We start from the raw sequence: 24,213 nt of genomic DNA on the forward strand, positions 1-24,213 counted from the left end.
TACAGGGTGGTATGTGCCTTTTTAATCATCAAAAGTCCTCTGTGGACCACCGTCTGACTGGGTCCTCGGACGGCTTCCTTCTTCCCACAAATCATTCCTTGTGGCGCTGAAAAGACACAGTAGGCTTCGATGCTGGATTTCCTGGGAAGTTAGTAAGCTTCTTCTGTGTAGCACAGTGTGAGAGGTTTAGGAAGGACCCTAAGCATGTCTGGGCAGGAACTTACTCTTCTTATCAACTAGAAACACAAAAGAACCCAATTTTTACAAGCTCCCCAGAGGTTCATGCCTATGGTGAGATGCTGTCTAAAATTCTCACTTTTATCTGATGCCTCCTCTTCAGCGCCGTGTGCAGAATTCTTAACCATGTCATAAACAGTTGAGAAGAAGCTCTGAAGGCAAATCCAAAGCTTGCTGGGTGGTGTCAGTGCCTCCAGGCTTAGTCCTGTGACATTCAGGTGAGCACGTGTTCCCTGGGTCATAAAGTTAGGCTATCCTGGGGACTGCAGGACTGACACAGAGGCTGCCCATTCTCACCTGGGAGGAGGGTCACGACCATTATTAGCCACTTCTCACCTCCCCTTGACCTCCACCCCGCCCCCAACACTTTTTCATCCTAGTGTGCACAGCTTGCTAAAAACATGCTAAACTGAGTTCTTGATCTTTCTCTCCACAGCTCCTTCATCTGCCTTCTTCCATTCAGTGACTGTATCTTCTTCTTTCCAGGTTCTGAAGCCCCCCAAATCCTTGCTCTCTGATTTTTTTTTCATCACACACTCTCTTCAATCTATTCCACGTTCTACAGAATTTCTTTTTTGACTTCATCCACTGTCCACATTCCCATTCCTTCAAATCTAAACATCTAGACAGAAATAGCCTCACTTGTCTCCCTGCTTCTTTTCTGGGACCCTGGCAGTCTGTTCTACTCACGGCTGTGAGAATGATCTAAAGAATCAAAAAACAAAAGCAATAGATTTCATCACATCGCTGGTGAGATCAAAATCCTTCAATTGGCAGTTGGTATCTTAAAGTCCAAATTTCTTAACATGATTTACAGCAATCTGTAATGTGCCCCTGGACTCCTTCTCCAGTCTCATCTTGGCCCATTCTCCTCCTGATTTCCACAATTCAATTCCTTTGGTCTTTTGTTCATTTAGTTGAATGTGGCGAACCTCTCTCTCACTTTGAGGCCTTTACATGCTGAAAAGTTCTTTCGCCCAGTCTCACCTGGTTGAATCTGTTCTACCTTCCAGATCTTTCCTTTAATATCACTTCCTTAGAGATACTCTTTATGACTCTCTCTGTAAACTCATATATGTGGCTGACACTGTATTTTCATAGGACAGCATTGTCTGGGGGCAAGTGGCTACTTACAGACATGACAAATGCAAGGCTAGTCTAACCCATGCTCTAGCCTTGCGTGCAAGTGCCTTTCCCCAGTCCTACCAGCCCACGTCCCTTGCTCTCTGCATTTTGTAACATGTGTTGGCCCTGTTCTCACTAAGGTCGGACCAAATCCCCAACTCTTATATGGCTCCTGGGTTGAGTAGGCAGAACTCAGAATCACATGTTTGAAAACTCTCCAATGATGATGCAGAAATTGGTCCTTGGTATGGTAAGCCCCATCCATTCAAACACTCAACGATTTTTTAAATAGCTACTTCATGCTAGGTGCTGTGCCAAGTATTAGGAGTAGAAAGTGAACGAGATGAAATGGCCTCCTGCATGGAGCTCATACTCGACTAGAGAGACAGACGTTGCACAAGCACACACACACATACATGTCTCCTCCCCCACCACACACGCGCACATGTGATCACATGTCGGTACAAGTCATGATAAATTCTATGGTGAAAATTGTATGACTGGAGAATCTATGATTTTAGAATTTCTCATAACTGTATTTTAAAAGGTTAAAGTGGGTGGGCGGCTGTATAGCTCAGTAGCAGAGTGCATGCTTAGTGTGCACAAGGTCCTGGGTTCAATCCCAGTAACTCCATTAAATCAATCAATCAATCAATCAATCAATCAATCAATCAATCTAATCCCCCCCCAAAAAAGCTTAAAAAATAATAAATAAAAATATAGAAAGTTTAAAATGATTAAATTAATTTTAATAAAATGTTTTTATTTACCCAACATATCCAAAATATGACTTTTCAACACGCGATCAATATAGAAAATTAGTGAGTTTTTCACATTCTTTACATTCTTTTTATACACGTCTTCAAAATCCACTGCGTACTTTACACACATAGCACATCTCAATTCAGACCAGCCGTATTTCAAGTACTCGATAATCACATATGGCTAATAGCTACCATGTTGGACAAAGGAGCCTTATAGGTTCTTATTGGTGCTGACCATGAACTTGTCCTAATTTTCACACAGTGGGATATGACCCCTCATGTAGGGCGTGACTCCTTGAGTGACACACTCCTGACAACTTTAATCCCACTCACGGCTGAAGGTGGTGGGTGAAACTGACGTGTGAAAGAGGAGGCTTTTGTGCGGCTCCAGAATATAGAACAGAAACTGAATTTCAAGGAGGCTGACGGCACTCAGAATTTTAAACAATGAGAACTTTCAGGAAACAAATGAGATGCCTCGTCTTGCACTTCTTGTGATTAGAAGAGCCAGAGGCCGATGCCCGCGTGGGCTGGGATTCAGTAATTCAGCACAGACTCCTATCAGATGATCTCTCAAGTTCCTTTGAATCATGAGATTCTGTAATTGAATTAAGCTTGAAACATTCTTCCAACAAAACATAGTATTTTTTTCTTCTTGGTCTTTTTTGGCTTTCATTTAGAAGGCATTCAAAAATGCTTTTGAAAGCATTTTATTTTCAGAGAGAACAAATTTTCATCTATAGCTACACATACAAAGAGAATTTGAGAACTGAGGCAACCACTTGAAAACTTTGAGAGGAAAAAATTATGAAAGCCTTTTCGGAGGGATAAAGGAGAAACAATCTCTTTAGCCCTTATTTCCCGACCAGATTTGTTAGTATAAATTAGACCTAAATGAGTTTTTACCCTACACGGCATGTTGGATGCATCCACAATCTAATTTGACTGAATGGTGTATTTTAGTGACGGCAGCTTGTTTTTTAAATGAAATTCTAACTACACATTTGTATATGAAATTAGATAATATTTACGAATGGACAGTTTTTCTGTACTATAGAGCTCAGTAGGCCTGGGAAATGCTGACGACTTACAGTCCCTTCGCTCAAAATTTAGATCAATACGTTAATGCTTCCTATTTGTTGCCCGGAACGACCTTAGTGATGTCCGGGTCGAGTTGTTGCTGAGCGCCGGCCTCCCTAATGCCGGGAAGATAGGACTCAGCCCAGCCCAACTGCTAGGGGTTCCCCCTGCTTTTAACCAGGGGGACAAAACAATTAACTGTATTTTAATGGAAGAACATAGAATTGTTAATACAGAGAAAAATGAGACCATCATTTTGCAAACATCAATTCATTTTCATTTGTTTTTTGAATGACTAAGGTTAAGATCATGTCTACAAATCTGCAATTTCTCTTTAATTTTGGTATTTTCACTGTGATATATTTTCAACATGAAAAAAGTGCTTTCTATGTTTGTGGGTAGTTTGTTATTAACTCTACTCAGATCCAGTGTCCGTGTTCTTCACATCTTTCATTCAGAACCTCCAGCCCTAGAATGCACACACACACGCATACACACTCACACACACACACACGCACTCACACACACACACACACGCACCCACAGACCAGCAGAATCGTCCGCTCTGTTAAGGCAGCCCATTTGCGCTCCTTGCCCCTAGGTGGGGTAACAGTGCCTCTGGTTCACTTTATCTCTTCCCAGCCTCTTCCTGTGCTGTCAGTTATCAGATTCCCCTAAGACTAAGTTCAAAGCCTCTAGTTCTGTGCTCAAAGAGTAGCTTAGACCGTGGAGAAATCTACATGGTGCTAAATGGTATCCTTGTCCTGTTTAGAAAGAACTTCATTCAGGTAAAAAAGGAAAGCCGTTTCCTTTTTAAATTCTTCAGTGTTTAATGCACTTACCTATTCATTCGTTCATTTAGTAAACATTATTCCTGAACACCTACTCCATGCCAGCCACCATATGAGCAGAGTAAACCCATTCCATACCCTTACTTAGACTGCACAGAAGCAGGGCACACGTTCGTCAACATACCAACTTGACTGCAGCATAAGAGATTAACGGACAAGTGTGCAAAGTTTCACGTCACGGGCGTGCTGGGGAGGGAGTGACTGGCTTGGCCCCACTCTCAGAAGAGATGGGATTTGTACCAGGCTTGCAAGAATGTTGTGCACTTCTGGCACTTGGCAGAGGGTGGGAGGCTGAAGCCCAGGCAGGGTGAACAAATCAGAAAAGTGCAGGCATGTGTGGGGAGCGACAGGTGCTGTGGAGTGACTGAGTAGTTGGAGTCGAGGCTGCAAAAGCCAAGAGTGGGCAGGTTATGAAGAGCGTAAGCGCTGGATCTGCCCCGGGAGCTTTCATGCCGCCCTCTCCTGACCTCCCGAATATTTCAAACTTCTAAGTCTTGAAGATGGAGATAGAGTCTTCTGGAATGTGGGACTGAAAAATATAAGAAACCATCAGTCTACATCTTGGTGGCGGTGGCCTTGGTGGGGCTCCCTCTTCTTCCTCCTCCTCCCCCTCCTCGTCCTCCTCCTGTCTCCATAAAATAGCAAGAATGCATTTTTTCGTAATAATTTTGCAAACAATAGTGCATAGAATGCCTAGACGTGGAGATGTTCGGGTGCCACTCTGTACTAGTTTTCTACTCAAAAACAAAATGCCGTTATCTCATAGACCTAAAATGTTAATGAGCTGAGCCTCTGTGCCCACTGGGGGCCACGCACGGGCCAGCCCTGCCGTGGAGAGCTCTGGGACTGCTGAGTAGAATGTCAGAATTCAAGTGACCTCAAAGGCCTATTGTGACCAAGTGTCCCTTGGCATGAATGGCGATGTTCATGCTCAGGCCTGTGTCCACAGAAGAAAGAGCTGGCCCACCACCCCTAGATGATTATGTAGTCCTTGCAAACCAGCAGGGCCACGGGCTTGTTGTCTCCTGAACTGGGGCTATGATTCCATGGGAAACGAGGAAAAGCGAATGTGACATCCGTGCCCTGCACAGGTTGCCATATCTGAAGAGCCACCACAATGGAAAATGACTGATTGGGCATGATGACTCTGGTGAGCTGGTACTCAGATCTTAGGAGCCAAGCCCACATTAAGATGCCAGTCAGGCTAGACTAACCGGAGTGCCAAGCTACAGACACAGCCTGGGTCCCCACAGTAAACAGGCTCTTGGCCTGACTTTTGATCCAGCACCTCCCTGTACATAGGGCTAATTCTAAACCTTTGCTGTCTCTTAAGCACCCTACTCCTCCGGCTTTTCAAAGACCAAGGTGGTAGGTGTTCAGACTTGCAAGCTCATAGCGATAAACACTGTTCCCAGAATCACCTTCTTGCATTTCAGAAATGGATGTAAGGGATCAATGAACTGAATTTTGGCAAACTTAAGCTTCTTGTACTTAAAATAATTCCTCAAAATCTCCCAAACCTGTCTCTACTTTTCTACATCTCTGATCCATTGCCAGATCTCCCGTTACCGACCCCTACCTGGCCCCTCCAGTCGCCCGCAAAGTTTGCTTTCTATTTGCTCACTCTCTTCTCCCTTTCTCAGGGAGTCAACCTCTCTTTCTCTCACCTCAGTCCTCATCCCACTGGCTCCTGTGCTCTGGCCTCTGTTGCCTAATATCTAGAATGCTTTCCCTAATAATTGATGGAAAACACAAATAGCTCCTCTTCTTTCATGTTCGTTTTAGTAAACATTTACTAAGTGCCTACTTTACGTCAGTATTACGTGCTGTGAAGAACCCGAAGGTAGCTTAGGACCCCTGCCCTAAGGAGTTTACAACTGAAGGGATAAATCAACGAAATGGACGAATATACCCGTAAGGCAAGGCGAAGCAGGAGCTGAGCCCAGCTTGGAACCCTGTGCTTTGGGGATCTCAGGGGCACGCGGCTGACTGTGACCAGAGGGGGAGGGACCAAAGAGCCGGCGTTTGAACTAGGCCTTGGTGAAGGAGAATGGTCTTCAGTATCTGACTGTTTTCAGCACTTGTATCTGCCATTGCAGCATTAGCCAAACCCAATGTGACCGTCTTTTAAAATATATGATTTCTTTCACGCCCAGTTGTGTCAGCCGCTGGGGGCTCTGGTCTGTCTGGCAGAGAGTAAACGTTAGTGCAAGCCCTGTCATCTTTTGCTCTCGTGTTCCTCAGGAACACAGCAGGTGCTCAGTTAACCCTGACTCGGTCATGGGCACGTCATCGCCATCACCACCACCACCACCATCATCAGTATCAGCAGATTCGGTTACATCAGGCAATCTCAAGTTAAAGAACCCCAGACCTCCTTTAAAACAGGGCATGTTGTTTGGAGTCATAACAGGGGATGTGGTGTATTTCAAATACCACTGTTCTCTTTAAGGTGACTGAACCGCCAGAGTCTGCCTAACGCCCCCAAAGGACTCTCTGCCGAGGCCTCCTTAGAGACACTGAGATCTTGGAATCTAAATTTAGAACCAAAGGAACCTGATTTTGGTGGCCATGTTATCAGCCTCTTCCAGAGCACAGCTAACTGCCCTGTGGTCTAGTGTCATCGAAGCGGGGGATCCTTTAGAGCAAGTGGGAAGAGGCCGCGTGGGGAATACAGGCAGTCCCTGCTGCCTCCAGTTCCAGCCTGAAGCTATACGTGGTCACAGAAGCATTGTTCTTCATTCCGTGAACTTGGTATTCAGCTGACGCTCACCCTGTTACATGGTGAGCTGTTCGTGGCCTCAGGAAACTCTGGCTTCTTGACTGATGATCTTCCTAGGAGTTGTTATAGCCAATCTTCTAGCTTGATGGAATTGTTGGAGATGATGGATGAACCATTCATGGGCAACCCCAAACAGGCGGCGGTCCGTGCTGCGGTCCCCTCCCGCTGGCACGTCAGAGCCTTGTTCATCTCCAGCTGGATGTGGTCTTCTTTTCAGGCGGTTCCTTGCCTGTGCCACCTCCCTCAATCTCTGCAAGTCAGCAAAGCTAGATCTTAGTTTATCAGACATCAGCATATGATGACCCCTCCCGCCTCCCCCTCTCGCACAATGGGGCAGGACTGAGGGCAGGCCCCTTGAACGCCTCATCACACTGCTTCCACGATTCCAGCTATCACTGTCATGCAGGGATGCTTTGGGGTCAGGAAAGCCTCACTGTCTCAGGACTTGCTTTTCTTCATTGCTAGCTTGTGTTCAAGGATGTTCGTTTCCCAAGCATGGCACTAAGCAGTTTTAGGAAACCCTGATACAAGTGTAGCAGTTTCCCCCAATTCGTTCTTGACAAAGAACTCTCTTCAAAATTGAGTTGGCTTCTTTCTTTTCTTTTCTTTTTTGAAAGTGCTGGTAAACACAATTAGCCTCATTAACCTCAGTCTCTGTTTCATAACTGAAAATTAGCCTCCAATCACTGGTTTGCTAGAAAGCACAGTTATAATTAGTCTTTAACTGACTGATATGAAAAATCTGCCTCTTCTTTAATTTCTCTGACATCTTAGTGCATATGAAAACATGTCTGAACTCCCACACTGACACTGGGGAAGGGAGTAAAGATAATCAAGGATCTTAAGCTAAAACATGAAAACCGATATTCTTACACATGGAAATTGGAGATGAGGAGGCGTTTGTCAAAGGGGTGCTGATGAGAAGGTAAACACTGGGAAGTCTAGCCCCAACATGGCTTCCAAGATGTCTCAAGACAGGGCTAGTACGCTAATGAGTCTGTCATTCAGCGGCCAAGTCAAATGGTTATTTACAAGAAAGACTAGAGGGAAAGTAGTCGCTCCCTTGGCACCGATGAAGAATCACTATCTCAGCTCTTGAAATCCGCTGGCTGACCAGCTTTGCCATCCCTTTCTGTGAGCAAGAGAAGAAGTCACATTTCACTAGCTGTCTTGGCATTTGTTCCTTGTTCAGGCTAGCACCTGAAGGCTGGACTTCCAGGCTTTGTGATCAGACAGCTGGGATTCTGAGTCACCTGGAGAAGCTCTGTGGCCATCATCCGTCCAGTGGCTAAAGAAAGGGTCCAATGCAGGAATAATTAGGATGTTCATTTCCTTTTTATCAACAGACAATCTGCTGAGATAAAGGGAAAGGAATTTGAAGTAGTTCTTAGTTTAACAGAGTGTGGTCTGAGGAGCCTGGCCATGACTGGCTTCCATCTGGTGGAGCCCGTCAATCTGGATTAGTCATGGACGCGGCAGATGAAGCACACGTACTGATGTGTGCCCTTCTGGGTTGTTGGCTGTGGGGGTGGCATGATAGATATGATTATCTCCGTGCTCAGAAATCCTTGTATGTGTCTGTGGGGGAGGGTGTGAAAGGCAGGTCCTTAGGCTGAAGCATGGATGACTTCAAATAAAGCTCATGGTGGAGTGGTACCCAGAATGGGGAGATGGGGATCTGTGTGTGGCAAACATCTTTTCTTTTATTGGTCCCAGTTTCCCCTTGATGAGATGAGTAGTTTGGAGGTTATAATCCCTGAGATGCATCTAGCTCTGACACTCTTTGAGTGGATGGATACTAAGCAAAGCCATAATCTCTAGCCACTTCTTAACGTGGACATAATTCTTTTCTTTGTCGCCTTCACCTGCTGCCCACACTACTTTGTTCTGTTAACTCCCACTAAAGGTTCTTCATTTCCAACTTGTTTCTCTATAGACCTAGACCTTGCTCCAAGACATGCATGCGCTCAAGGACCCTGAGTTGTTGCCCTGACAGTGTGGACTCCAGCTGGAGGGCTGTGAAATGGAGCTGAGCCGTTCTGTCTCAGTGCCCAAACTGCAAATGAGAAATCTTGTAATTCAAATTGAAGTTCTCCCGTGTCCATCCGTGTACCTCTTATTGAGCCCTATAATAGTGAAATAAAATAGTCACCAGGTCAGGAAATAATCCAGGGCAGTAAAGGAGCTTTTATTAGGCACCTAAGGCATCAGATGTAGATAAAGTGACGAGAGAGGAAATTAATATTATTTCCTCTGCGCTCGTTGGAGAAAGTGGCGTGTGACACTTGACTGAGTAGCAATAGCTCTGAAACATCTTCCTTATTCTCTTCAGCATTATTTCCGCAAGAAGCTGTGTTTATGGAATGAGCAGGTTGGGAACAACCATGGGGTGGGTGAGAGAGCTGGATCTAATGACTGGGAGCTTCCTGATAGAAGCATCTGACATGAGAACTCTGAAGAATTCCCAGGAATGGACCGTTTAGGAACCACTCTGTTCCAAAGAATGACACTGAGACGCTTCCTTTCAGGGACGTGTTTTGGTTTCACTGTCCCTCATCCTATTTCACCTTCTCTGGCCTCACAGCCATCTGCTGTCTCCATTTCATTTCCTGTTCATTTCAACCAAGCATCACATATACCCCAGAAAAGGAAGAAAGACCTTAAAGGTGGTTATTTTGACAAGACACTCGGGAATAAGGACCTCCCTCTTCCTCTGGCATTCATTTCTTGCATGTTTCTTTTGGGTAATTAAACTCAGAAAGGTCACCTAGCATCCTGGCAATTACAGGAAATCGGAGGCAGGAACACAAAGCAAAAGCAAACAATCAATATGAGGAGCTCAACACTGTGTTTCTGTTTTTCTTCCCGTTTCTCTAGAAAGGGATTAGTTATTTATTGATTATTCATATGCCATTTACTTCCCCAAAGACTTCTGAGGCAGTCCAATGTGACAGTGTCTCGGTAACACCTGCATGCTCCTAAATTTAGTTTCTTGGCAAAACAGCAGCAACCAGCCAATATGAAAATCTGACTTGAGGGCTTCTAAGTTCCAGTGAAATAATTTGTCTCAGCAAAAACATCTGTATTCCCTTGTTCCAGTTCCCTATTCCTCCGTTCAGTCGTGTTATCTTCATTTCAAGAAAGTATTTGCTTCCTTGCTCTGCTCAGATGCATGTGCTAAAACAGATGCAACTGCAAGGTTTGACTCTTTCCATTTCTTGTACCTCCCGGGCTCAGCCCAGTGAGGAGTGCAAACCAGATTCCACGGCCCCAGCGTCTCAGGGGCCTCGTGTCAGAATGGACCCTCTCTCCATAGGGCTGCTTGGCCAGAGGACACCCACCTCTCTCGATCGGTTCTTAGGGCTGATATCATGATAGGGGTCATTTTGAAACTCTCAGTTTATTCATGAAACGAAGATATCCTGGGCTTTCTCCCTCTGTGACTTCATTCATGCTGTTCCTTTGCCTGAAATCGTCCCTGTTGGCACTGCCTGTCACACTTCTCACTCTTCATTGGCTTTGTTGAAAGATTACTACCTCGGGAAGCCTTTGGTGTCAGTTGTGAACTGTCACGACGAAGCTGAGTAGCAAAGAACCAAACAGCAGTGACGTGCTCTGGTAAACACGTATTTGTCCTCACGAGTCCACAGGTCAGCCGCGTGGTTCTTAGGGTCTCCGCTGGGCTCACCCACATACCCGCAGACGCTGTGTGATGGCAGAAGGGTCTGTGCGCCTTGGCCGGGCTCCCTCCATGGGAGGGGGCTGGCTGGCTGGCTGTGAGGCGGCCCAGGACAGCCTTCGCCGAGACAGCTGTGCATTCCCCCACGTTGTCTCTCATCCCCCAGCCGGTTAGCTTGGGCTCAGTCTCCACATGACTAATTCACATGACTTTTCCTGTCACTGTGTATGGGAGCTCTAGGTTTGTAGAACTCGTATTAAAGAAGGTCTTTTATAATCAGTATATGTCCTCACAGCTCTCCTGGTTTGGTTTAATTCCTTAGCCAAACCACTGAGAAAGAAGGGCCTGTTTGTTTTTTCCTTTACTTGAAGAACAGTTTTTAAAGAAGCCTCATTTAATCTGTCATTCTGTGACCTTTGCTGTTAGTCTTAGGTCAGTATGTGTTTAATCTCAAATTACCACACAGATTCTCCCTGAGTCACTTTTTTTGCACGACTTCTCGCAATGGTTAATTTTATGTGTCAACTTGACTGGACCATTGGGTGCCCAGATATTTTGCCAAAGGTTATTTCTAGGTGTTTGTCTGTGAGTGTTTCCAGATGAGATTAGCATATGAATCTGTAGGCTGAGTAAAGCAGCCTGTCCTCCTCAGTGTGGACGTAGTCCAGTCCTCTGAGGATCTGAATAAAACCAGAAGTGAAAGAAGGAAGAATTCTCTCTCTCTCTCTCTCTCTCTCCATCTCTCTCTCTCTCCATCTCCCTCTCTCCCTCCCTAGCTGCTTGAGCTGCACACTGGCTTTCTGCTGTCAGACTGGGACTTACAACATTGGTGCTTCTGGTTCTCAGACCTTTGGAGCCAGCCTGGAATTTACACCACCAGCTTTTCTGTCTCCAGCTTACAGACAGCAGATTGTGGAACTTCCCAGCCTCCAAAGTTGTGTGAGCCAATTTCTTATAAAAAGTCTCTTTATATACAGCCAGTTGATTCTGTTTCTCTGGAGGAATCTGAGTCCCTTATCGTGACATGACTATAGCTTTATGACTTCAGGACAACCTGATGTCTGTTCCCTTCTGACCATTTATGCTCAACGGCCAGCCTCTCTCCATCAACAGAGGTCAACAGAAGTAATTAAATCAATAGCGTCACCTGCCTTCTTACTTTTCAGGATGGTCTACTAGTCAAGAGTCTATCTTTCCTGAATTTGAGTTTTCCTTGAATTTTAGTCTTTCCTATCAGAAGAGGACAAAGTTTTCTACTTTGTCTTTCAAAGTAGGAAAAAAACAATTCTCCCTCTTCAAAATCATTTACCTTCCCTTCCATAGTCAGGATCAATTTGAAATTTTATAAGACTGGCTAAACATGGTTACTAGACCTACAGTTTAGAGCGATAAATTACTGCCTAACATCTTTACAAAGGTTTATTTCAAAATGTTTTGAAATGAAATCTAAAAGGTAGCCTTAACATAAATTTTTATCTATAATTATTTACTCCTAATAATTTCCCAGAGATTTTACTTAATAATACAGACCTCTCCATTTTTCTCCATTTGCCTTTATCATTTGAGAGAAACCTTTACTCTTCAGATAGTTAAAACCTTTATTGAGCAACTGCTGGGTGACTGGCTCTTGCCGTAGGTACTGAGGGTCGGAAGACGGATGCCCTCAGTCGGTACAGGGAACACCGGCGTGTCTTCCCGTGGGTCAGACCACAAGCCTGGGGCTCCCGTCTAGGAAGGCTGGGCGAGCCTCTCCTTCTGCTCCCTCTGATAGCACAGTGATGGTTTGAGCGCTGGGTATTCGTCTAGTTACTGAGTAAGATATTGACCAGGTGTCTTTCTTGTCATTACAATGTGATTTTAAAGGGAAGTATCGCTCTATTTTTTCCCTCTGCCCACTTTTGAATACTAGGCTGTGGTTGTTCCAAACTTTATGTTTTATCATGATCTAGGTGGTATAATCTTTATACCATCACTTATGTGTGCACGCTTACTTTTTCTGGCTGTGCTATCTCCTCTCCTGAAATTTATATTTCTGTTTCCTATCCACTAGCCTTTCCCATGAACCCTCAGACACAGAATTTATTTCAATCTTCTGTAATCTCACTTTCTAATATCAATAAATAATCCACCTATTTTTAAGAGGTCCTCCTGACCTTCTTATCAGCTTGATGTATTTTTATTTTTTATGTGTCTTTACTTCATTCCTCCGGTCTGGCTTCCTTCTGACCGGTTTCATGCCCCAGTTACCTAATATTGGCTTCTCAGACGTCACCTTCCCTTGCTCTTCCTTTGCGGAGGCTCCTCCACCCCCAGGCTCTTGTTCTCTGCTCACGGCTCCTGCCTTTGTCACCAGGCTCTGCCGTCCACGGAGCTGCCAGGCTCACAGCCCCTCTGGGGCTCCATTCATTACCTCTGCATCCCCCGTCCGTGCTCCCCAAATTGCTCTTTTCTTACCTGACTCTGCAAAGCAGAATTTCCCGAAATTGGAAAGCCTCTTAACCCACCCCCACCATCGTCAGTCCCCGTGCCCCACTCGTGGTGGTGGAGCCGCACCGGGAGGTCACTGGAGGTTGATTTTGCCGGACAAGACTGAAAAATACTGGTGATGCCCTCAGCCTCTCCTGGCACTGTGTCCCTCTCCATTCCCTGTTCCTCACCGTGTCTCTGTCAGCTACTGGGAACCCACTGGGCCACGCAAAGAGATGTGTGTAATATTTTATTTTGACAGTTCTGAACTTACAGAAAATTTGTAAGAATAGTAGAAAAACCTCCCATATACTCTTGACCCAGAACTTCATTCGAGTTTTGCTAAATGTCTCTGCAATAATCCTTACAGCAGAAGGTCTACACCGGGATCAACCATTAGGCCTGTGGTCAAGCTCTCTGGTCTTTCCATAGTTCCTTAGTCTTCTCTCATCTCCACGACCTTGGCATTTTTTAAGGTTGTCGACCAGTCACTCTGTGCAATGTTCCTCAGTTGGGGTTTTCCAGCACTTCCTCCTGATTAGGCCCCAGTGGTAAACTTTGTGGAGAGGATGTCACAGATGCTGCAGTTCTTTCCGATACATCCTGTCCAGCGGCCTGTGGTGTCTGCACGTCCTGTAACCGGTGCTTTTAGCTTCAGTCATGGGATTGGGATGGTGTCTACCTGCTTTCTCCACTGCGAAGTAACTCTTTTTTTTTCTTTCAAATTAATAAATATATTGTGGGGTGGTGTTTTGAGATCATATAAAATCTTATTCCTCATCCAGTTTTCACCGACAAGTTTTAGAGCCCTTCAGTGTGTTTCTTGTCTGAATTGATTACTGCTACGATGGAAATGGTGGTTCGGCCAACAACATCGTTCCTTCTGCAGTTTTTAGTTGGTTTCCTCTCCTAAGAAAGACCTTTCTGTCTCCTCTCATTCACTTATTTCTTCACTGATTTATATCAGTGTGGACTCGTGGCTTCCTGTTTTATTCAACCTGTTTTAATTCGTTCTCATCTTGCTATTTATTTTGACGCTCACATTGTCTACGTTTGCCCAATGGAAGCCCCTACATATATGAACTTTTGGTGTGTCCCCATCATTCTTTGACCATTTCCTTATTTACTGCCACAAAGAGATGTTCTAGGCTCACCTTGTTCTTTGTTTGACCCAGCCCTGGGGAATCAGTCATTTACATATATGTACACATATGTATGTATGTATATGTGTGTGTACACATACATGTATATATACATGCATGTGTGTATACACACAGGCACACACACATATATCTCCTATATTTATTCTCTTTCTTTCTAACTAGATTGAAAACCATGAGTGCTCACTGATATTTCCAATTCCAGTCCAACATTCCAGGTTTCCTCTGGCCTCTCCCTTTCTGCATTTGTACTTCCTTTTTGCCAACAGTGAGAAACCCGGCCCCCAATATCTCCAGGCTCCTGACCTGGCTGCTACCCACCTCGTTGCGAATCCAGCCCCTGCTTGGGCCTGCCTCCTTCAGATCACCTACATATGTGGGTCCACCCTTATGGCTTTTTGATAAAGGAAGGGAAGAAACCAAAAAAATAGTTTTTAAAGAAGGGACGAGAAAGAGCAAAAGAACAATGTTAAGAGTTTTAATCCAAGCTGCATTTGTGATTTCTATCTTTCTTTGAATTTAGACAGTTACTTCTTTACCATTTATGAAGTTATTCTAAATAATTTTAAGAGGAATCTGACTACTTTGCTCTAATATTTTTACCTTGTCAACATGATGTGCTGTTTGCACAAGGAGTCACTATTCAGTGGTCTCTGGGAAGGAGTAAGGATATGGGATACCCAGTGCATTGCTGTGGGAGGATAATTTCAGTTTTGATCAAGATGGATTAAGTTAAACTGTGCAAACATCCCCCAAATCTTGCTGACTGACACACTGAAAATTTAATTCTCATTCATGCTACATGCCCAAAGCAAAAAGGTGGGGGTCTTAGAGACCTAGACATATGGAGACTTCATTTTAAATGTGTGGCCAGGATTTCCACAGATTTCCTGTTCTCAGGAAAAGACGATGACTGAGTTGTACACTGGCTTTTAAAGTTTCTACCAGGAAGTGGAACACATGATTTCTGCTCGTATTTCTTTGGCCAAAGCAAATCACATGACCAAACTTCCCAGGAGGTGGAGATGCTCTGCTACTATGTGTCTCGAAAGAGGAACATATGAAGCAGTCAGAGAAGACTCTCACAGTGCATTTGACAAGGTACCTCAAGGCCAAGGTTCTGACATTGGCTCTGTCTTTTACTACCAGCCTGATCTTACATTGTTTCTATTTTTTCATCTGCAGGGCAGAAAAACCTAGCTCATGTGGTTATTATTTAAAATAATATTATAAGAAGCATGAGAGCATTGTAATTACCATTTCTAACAGTAACTTCCAAAAATGGCAGGTCATCTTCCTGGGTGCTGCATAACACGGTAGAGTCCTTATCTCAGATAATAGTAAAAACAATCTTTTCTTCTGATTATAAAAGTAATAAATGCTTACTAATAGATGCTCAATATTTTCCTATATTTTTACTTAACCTCAAACTTTCAATATTTTCATAGAATTATACATTCTTTTTAATATCCCTTTTCAAAGCCCACATACTGTTTTATAATTCATTCAACATTTATCCATCCCTGGGCAATTTAGATGGTTTTCACACACACAATATTCATGGCTATTTAACTCTGCTGAAGAGGCAAAAAGAATTCCTTGTTTTCACACTATAGAGCCCTATGCCTCAAATGCACTCCTCACCCTTCCTCTGCTTTGCTCCATATTATAGGTCTCAGGGTCAGGTGGCTGCTGGATGAATTCCCCGGGTGGAAGGCACGCACAGGACAGGGCAAGGAAGAAGCCTAGCTCTTCCTCCCTTTCCACTCCCCCTTGGATGCTGTCTCAGCAGCAGCCACGCCTCCTCCTGGGCTCCAGCTCTACCAGACAGGTTCCCTCGACTACAACATGTGATCCAAGCCCCTGGCTCCAGTAACACCGCCTCCTCCTCTGGTCTCTCTTGCCCGGTGTGACGGTGGCTTCCAGCTGTTGCTCATCTTGAGGTTATCGCTTCATCTCTTGGTTGGAGCTCAGCATATCCATCCCTTGGGTTGCCAATTCCCTGCGTTAAGTTCTGTGTTGGAAATACTTAAAGAGTTTTATGTCACCCCAGCTAGACTCTCATTATTCACACATTGGGACACCACACTTTCTGTCACATTTTCTTTCTTCCCCTGGTCAGCACTGATTAGTTCAAGAAACAAGCCTATTAAAAACTAGTTGCAACAAACAAAAAAAGAAGCAGCCATCGGAAGGATAATGGAGGAGCACACGTTGCCGCTAATTGGAGAGTTGCAGCTGGGAGCCATGAGGAGGTACAGTTCAAAACTGCCCCCTTCACCCTTTCTCTTGCAGGACAGAGTAAATGGAGACAGCAGAAGGGAGTGAGCAGAGCACCGCGGAGAAAGTGGTACCTACAGCCTCGATTCTACATGGCTTCTCAAACCCCACGGTCAGCAGGAACGCGGTAGATCTCTGTCTCTCCATTTCTTACTCTCAAGCCTGGCTTGTCTCAGGTGTCTGAGCCTCATGCAGTCGGCTGTTAGCAGGAGTGGGGCGCTGACAGGGTCCCACGCTCTAATGCTTACTTGGCTGGGGTCGAGGAGCACGGATTCTCAGGGAAAGGCCATGAGGAGGGCTGGCCCCTTGACTAGAATGTCCGTCCACCTCGGGCCAATTATTTAGTGACACCAAAAGCCATAGGGACTTTCTGTTTCTGGAGATGTGGCGTATCAATGTTACAGAGAAACCGCTCCTAACCCAGGGCACATCAAACTGCAGGGTAAATTATAACACAACAACAACATCTTTTTAGTTCATGGCTGAACAGGCAGTAAAGTCAGGGAAACCACTGAGGCCTGAAATAAAGAAACATCTCCTCTATGAATGGAGGGGGAAAGGGAGATGAATCTAGGGATGGAGAGAGAGCATTGGCATTGATGATATTTTATTATATATACTTGGTGGTGAGTTTAAGAGCATTCATTTTATTATTATTATTTAAACTGAGTTAAATATGTATGTGTGCACATATAATGTATTTAACAACATAAAATTAATTATACACACTGGAAATACATCTAAATCTTGGTTCATAACTGGCCAAAGCTTAATTTTGAAAGAATAAAGATTTTTTTTAAAAAAATGTGTTTCCCCTCCTCTATTTCTGTCATTGCTGCTACAGAAAAACCATGCACAGCTGCAAATCTGCAGGTTTTTTCTGCTCTAATACGCAAGTTCTTTATAGAATGATTGCTATGAGATGCCTCTTTCTGCTTACTGCTGTGGTAGGAGGTTCCTATTAGTTTTCTTAGCTTTTTGATGAAAAGAAAGTCATCTGTGGGATTGTTTCTGAGGACTCCAAGGTCTTGACTCCGTGATCATTTCCTGTGTCAGAACACCAAGGAGACCACTTGCCCACAGCAGCTGTGGATGAAATGTGTTCGTTTGCCATCTCGGTGGGCTTTTGCTGTTTAATGTTTAATTTCTTTTCCAAGTGAACTCACTAGGCAAGGTGTGCCCATGGGTTCTGGATCTCTCCATGAATCACCCCCTGTTGGTTTCTATTCCACTCCATTTGTCTATAGTCCAAATGTCCATCCTCCAGCCCTGCGAGGTCCTCCAACCTCCCCTCCAGTCTCCTTTCAGTAGGATTTCAGGAGGAAGTTGCCTGTTGACCGATAATTGGAATGTCAGCAGAGCCTCTGTTTTTATGCTAATTTGCCAGGACAGTGGGTTTCCCATTTTAAGTGTTTGTTTATTTTTTTAAACTCTCGCAGCACTTATATCTGCACTTCTGTTAACATTAACTGCAGCAGGAAATCAGGTCAGGCTCTGTTGTCAGTCAGGGTCACTGACCCTCCAACTTGGGTTGCCAAGTGTCCCTCAAGGCATGACATCTTTGTACTGTCCTTGAGATCAGCCCTTCCCCAGGCGTTTACCTCTTGTTTTTGTGTGGCATTTGCAGTGGTGTGCTGGACAGAATCATAATAGCTAGTGCGAGTTGACTGTTAAATATTCAGGAATTTTGTAATCCAGTTGGTAAACCCTCAGTAGCTTGAAATCAGTGATGGTGGGAGAATTTACACCGTGGAGATTTGCAAATACTATAAACTAGGGCTTCCCTTGCCTCCCTGAAAACTAGTTTATCAGCACAAAACTGCATTTGGGTTACTAAAATGAAAATAAAGACATTTTTGTGAATATGGAAAATAAGGAAATTTTTATTAGTGAGACCCCTTAGAAAATGTTCTTTTAAAAGTTTTGGTCAACAAGTCACCCAAACAGGAAAGATTTTCTAGAGGAAACAGAAACTGCTGAACACAAAGGAAAAGAGTTGATAAACTAGACTTTATCAAAATTTAAAGAAAATGAAAAGGTAAGCCACAGACTATAGAATATATTCACAATATGGCCAAGAGCTTATATCTAGAATATATAAAAACTTCTACAAATAAATGAATTAAAAAGACAAATAATTCAATAATGAAATAAGAAAAATATTTGAATAGACATGTCTTAAAAGAAGATATGCAAATGGCCAATAATCACCTGAAAAAAGACTCAACATTATTACCGTCAGGGAAATGAAAATGCAAGCCACAATGAAATGTCATTTGACATCTAGAATGGCTGAACTCAAAGTGTGGGTACAGACTGAGGAACAACCAGTGCTCTCACACTCTGTTGGTGGAAGGGAAAAATGTTGTGACCACTTTGGAAAACCATTTGGCAGCTCTGTATAACGTTAAACATACACCTATCCTTTGATCGTGCCGTTCCACTCCTCCCCAAGAGAAATGAAAACATACTCGCAAAGAAGCTTGCACAAGAATCTTTATAGCAGCTTTATTCACAAGAGCCCCAACTGGAGACTGCCCAAATGTCCATCAACAGGAAAGGGAAAATACAAATTGTGGTACACTTGTATAATGGAGTAGGACTCAGCAGTAAAAATGAACCAGTCATTTATGCATGTAATGACATGGATGAATACGAAAAACTTGTTGAGCAAAAGAATTAGCAAAAGCATACAGTGTACAGTATGCTTCTATTTATATGAAGTTCAGGAACAGAGTAAACTCTGAAATCAGAGCAGTGGTTACCTTTCGGGGAATACAGGTGGTTGGGAGTCACTAGAAAAGGGCACAGGGCAACTTTCTTGGACGATGGAGATAGTCCATGACTTGATTAGGGCAGTGGTTACACAGGTGTATACATGTCTCAAAACTCATTATCTGTATGTAATTTCAGCTTAGAAACAGTAAATAAAAAGAATAGGGAAAAAAAATCCTCTCCCTAAGTAGCAACTTAACGCAACCAAAGTGAAGCAATTTCATCAAGTCTCAGGACAATGAAGGAGTAACGTTTTATCCAGTTTAATGATAGAAAAATATTTATCATCAGATGCCATCACACAGAGTGTCAGACCATAAGACGAAAAGAGCAGACAGCACAAAGCAGCTTAACCGTACACATTACACAGTCAGCATGCTAGTGCACTGACGCTTTCCCCCAGCCTTTCATTTCTGCTTAATAGTACCTCGGGAGTAGTAGTCTAATTTCTGGCCTTAAAAATTAAAAAAAAAAAAAAAAAGCAGTTTGGCCTGTTTACTCATATTGGTGGAAATAATAAATCTAATAAATCATCGCAGCCTCCCACACTCCTTGGCTGGCATTAGGCTGCTAATTGACGGTGCAGCCACCAGGCTCGGCGGGCCCAGCGCCGCCAGGCTAGCTAATTGCTGCGCAGCCAAGGAGACTGGAAGAGAAGATTGGAGGAGAGCAGTGAGGGAGCTGAAGAAGCCTGCCTAGGAGTTAGGCAGCTAAGTCAGCACTGCTGAAACGAGGAGTGGTTAGTCCGCCCTGCTGTTCACTTGGGGTACCACCGAGCTCACGGAATCGAATGGCATCCATGTCTCCCATCAGCAGAAGCAGCACTCTAAGGTCATGGACAACGGTGTCCTCCAGTCCTAGACATCTGGGGTAGCTTCGGTTTTACTGTTAAAATAAATTGGCTCCAGCCCATCCCTCATTGTGACTGCTACAGCCTGAGTACCTTCCTGCACATTTCTGAGAATTCCTGGTGGTCCCCCAGGGTCCTGGAGTCCCCTGTGAGCACCGTCTCCAACCCCGGCCCACTTTCTCAGTCCCCTCTGGCCTCTGGGGTCCAGGGACCTGTAGGGTGAGCACAGTGCCTCCCCACCCCCACCTCCCCGCCCAAGCAGGGTTGTCTCCAGCTGGATCCCAAACTTAAGGGTCATCAAGCTGTCTGGAAGGCACAGGAAAACCTAGAGAGGGACCATCACACATACCGAAAACAGACCCATACTGGCTGACTTGCTGAACTCGGCGTTGGCCTCCCCATCACGGGGAATGCCTTGGCGGAGCTCTTCCCTCGGGCCTGGCTTTCTCACCTTCTCTCTGGGACCTGTGCTCACCTCACTGAAACCCTTCACCCACCCCCAGCCCTCCGCCCTCTGTGACTGAGGCTGGCGCCGAGGCAATGCAAACCTCATTTTCACACGTGAGCAAGCTGTCGGTCTCAGGATCGCCTTATTCTGTGTAGTACGTGATGGTCTTTTGTCTGGACATCCCCATTCGGGCCGCGTCCTTGCCTCCCTAACCAACATCCCTTTAAATAAAAGCTCGGAACCTTCCCCAACCTTGCTCGTGATCTCGGCACAGTCACCCCACCCATTAGGCTGAAGAGCTGCCGCCAGTTTCATAAAATCATGGTCTTTTTTTCTTTCCTTTAATTCATTTATTATCAACTTTGAGTTAATTTTCCTAATGCTGGTGCCATTTGGGCTAGATGTTTGTGGAAGCCTGGCCGTCTACGGAGCACCAGGTGAGCTGGGGGTGGATGGACCTGGACGGGAGGAGACAGCTAATTTGTGCTCTGCCTGCCTGTCCTCTTGGCTGGCTATGGAGCTGCTCTTTGCCTTCTTATTTTTCAGGCCTTACCTTAATTTCTCTATTTGATGGGCACTGAGGGTGGATGAGCTAGTGTCTGCTTCTGTCACTCAGGGCCCTTCCTCTGGGCCAGCGAGGCCCGTGCACACGGCCCGAGCCCATGTGCAGCAGCTCCAGGGTGCTGAGATGCCACCACTGTGGCAAAGAGCCCACAGGTTCGTATCAAATGCTTTGCATCTGGTCTGTCCCTTTGCACCAGCTCTGCTCTCTGATCCTATGGGAGAGGAATCAGGCTTCACCTTAACTGCTAAGTTTGGCCTCATCCGTTGCTTCCTGACCACTGTTTTCTGAACCCTGGTTTCCCAAAGCAGTTTTGGAACAAGCTTTGGCAATTTTTTTCCATGTAAAATAAGAAAACAGCAGGGCTGTCTGCTCTGGGCTCCAGCGTCAGCCGCCCTTGTTTATACTGCGGCATGATCATCCCCACCAAGGCTCACGGCGTGGATGAGGCTGGAACAGGGCACAGGGTCACTCGTGGCCGCCTGGCTCGGCCAGCCTGCAAGCTTACAGGCTCAGGCCGACCATAAACAAACCTGGATTAGCATTTTCAAACAGGCTTAACGGAAAAGATAACTGTTTGTGGTAAAAGAAAACAGCGCTGATCGGAGCACTCCCAGACTGCCTGTGGCCGTTCCCCCACGCCTTTGTCCTCCAAGTCTGGTGCCCTGTAACAATATTTACATGAATGCCAAGCACGCGCACAGGCCCATGAATTTCTAGGTTTACTAGCCTAGAATCGTTTTTTTCTTCCCCAGCAATTAAGAAACTAGAGCTGAAAATGAAAATGTTCACTAGCATTCTCTACACCGGTACACCAGAGGAGACGGTGAAGATTCTTCCCCTCCCCCCGCCCTTTTTTTTTTTTTTTTAAATGAGTAACGCTAAGAATTGCCGACATCCAGCTCAGCTTGGGGCAACTTTAAAAGCCTACCACCAGATCCCCACCAAGATAAGCAGCCCCCACGCTGAGGCCTCCTCCGTCAGATACAAGAGATGACTGGGGGCTGCCGATGGGGAAAGAGGAGAGATGCTTTTACAAAAATAACATAATTTGGCTCCCTGAGAAAAGGGAAGGCAAAACGCAGGTTGCGTCCCTTCTTCTCTCCTTTGCTCGCGTCCCTGGGTGCAAGCACGAATAGGCTTAGTGCTTATTAAGGTGGAATCAAAAAGAAAGACAGCGTGACCGCATGAACAATATTACTAGAGACTCAAAGTTTGAGAGTTTCCAGCTGGCTCCCTTGTTTCAAGAAGGAAATTTCAGGAGTGCTGGAGCCCCTTTCTACCTTCATTCAGCTTCAAAAGGAAGAAGAAAGGCAAGAAAGATGCAGCTAATGTAGAAAGTGTGATGCAAAATGATGGAGACTAGTCCATCTTTCCACTTCAGCAAGCATTCACCGGATGCTGCTTGTGTGCCCAGTACCCTGCTTGAAACCGGGGGTACGAAACAGACTGAATCATAGATTCTGTTCTTAATGTCTTTATAACTTAAGCTCTGGAAAGACAGACCAGCGCTCCTTGGGAAAGAAGGCCTTCCACTTTCTGGACTGCCGAGGCGGCCTCGGATAATCCAAATGGGTCAGATGCAGCAACAGTGAGACTGCCCTGCTGTGGGGCGTTTCTGAGTCTGCAGCAGGGCAGCAGTGTTTTTAGGTCCAAGATGACTCACTCTAACTTTGGAGTTATTTATCTTTGCCTTTTTCCCCCTGACATCCTGCATCTGAACTGTCTGCACCACACTGACCTCCCTTATGTGAAACACTAACCAGATTTCTTTCCCACACTCGACCTTAGTTTGTCCTTGTGTGTTGTTTGTTAGAGGGTCATTGGGTTCTAAGTCACTCAGAGTCTCTTGGCAGAGGCTCGGGGCACTTGAAAGCTAGTACGTGCTGCTTCAGGTCCTTATGCTCAGGGCTCCCTGTCCGTCAGTCAGGGTGTCTGCTTAGCATCTCTATTTGTCATATCTATGACGATGCCTCGTTGAAAAAAAAATCAGCATCGTCGTCAACCTCTTTTCCAAAAATTTGGCTTTGTTTTATGTTTCATGAAGACAAAGGTTTCAGAAATCGTGTACATTTTAATGAAGCCTAAGACAGACTGATATTGGAAAGGTCTGCTGGAACTCTCCCCTTTGAGAGAGAATGTGGCTATGTGATGCCACGAGCAGCTGGAGGTGGCCTACGTGTTATTACGTTGTCTTTTTAAAGCCTAGCTCTGTGTGTGTGTGTGTGTGTGTGTGTGCACATGCTGGGGCTGGAAAGTTGGAATGGAAATAAAACTAGACATTTCTGCAGAAATTAAGCAATTACTGTTTGCTGATATAAAGTCAATTCATAAGTGACCCCTTACCAGCATCATAGTACATCACTTGGAAACTAAAAAATAACCATCTCACGGAGCAAGCAGATGTGTTTATTTAGGTAGAGCACCCAAGAGCTTCTGTGACCCTTCCAGCTAAGCCAGACTGCAAAAGATGAGGCCTCACGTGCCCATCGGCCCGAGGAGGGACGCACAGACCTCTGTCGCCCGCAGCCCATGGGTTCTGACGGCAAAGTGAATCACTTCTGAGGAAGACAACGACCTGTTTACTTTTCACTGAATTGAAAGTTGAAGATATTTCATAATTGGATCTGGGAAAATTTGCCAGATGTTTCATTCCACTGTGTTCTCCTGGCAGGTCTACAAGATATAATGCTGAGAAAGGCTAATAAATCAAGAGAGGTATGAAAAGCTTAGAGACAAAATTCATAAGAACTTGAACTATGGGAGGACACCTTTTCTCTAGCTGTTCAAATATGAAATCTTTTTTTTTTTTTGACGCTTCACAAACAGGCTAATGCAGACTATAGATCTCCTTTTTACTCATTTCTCCTTCCTTCCTCTTTTTCTCCTTCCTTTCTGCTCCAACTTGGCCAGTCTGAGAATCTCCAAACCCAGAATAGGAAGATGTATCATCTAAATTATTCAAAAAGGGTGATGACATAAATACATAACCACAGCCTTGAATATAGCTTCAGCTGGAGGTCTTTTTCTCTTGACCTGAGGAAAGGCACGCAGGAACAAGTCTTAGGATGCTTTAAAATAACAAATTCGTTTTTCCAGGGAATGGAAAGCAATGAATGGAAAGCTTTGGGCTTATTTTCCTTTTCTTCCTCCC

The 24,213-nt window shown here is 44.8% G+C and overlaps 1 long non-coding RNA gene across 1 annotated transcript in view; it reads left to right on the forward strand.

Annotated features, from left to right (window-relative positions):
• LOC135321387 (uncharacterized) overlaps positions 1–17,108 on the forward strand; it is a 54,396-nt gene extending 37,288 nt beyond the window's left edge. The window contains exon 4 of the long non-coding RNA XR_010381117.1: positions 16,440–17,108. This is a non-coding gene — a long non-coding RNA (uncharacterized LOC135321387). The remainder of the gene's footprint in view (positions 1–16,439) is intronic.
• Positions 17,109–24,213: the final 7,105 nt, after the last annotated feature.

Source organism: Camelus dromedarius, chromosome 5 (assembly GCF_036321535.1).
Source record: "Camelus dromedarius isolate mCamDro1 chromosome 5, mCamDro1.pat, whole genome shotgun sequence".
NCBI lineage: Eukaryota > Metazoa > Chordata > Mammalia > Artiodactyla > Camelidae > Camelus > Camelus dromedarius.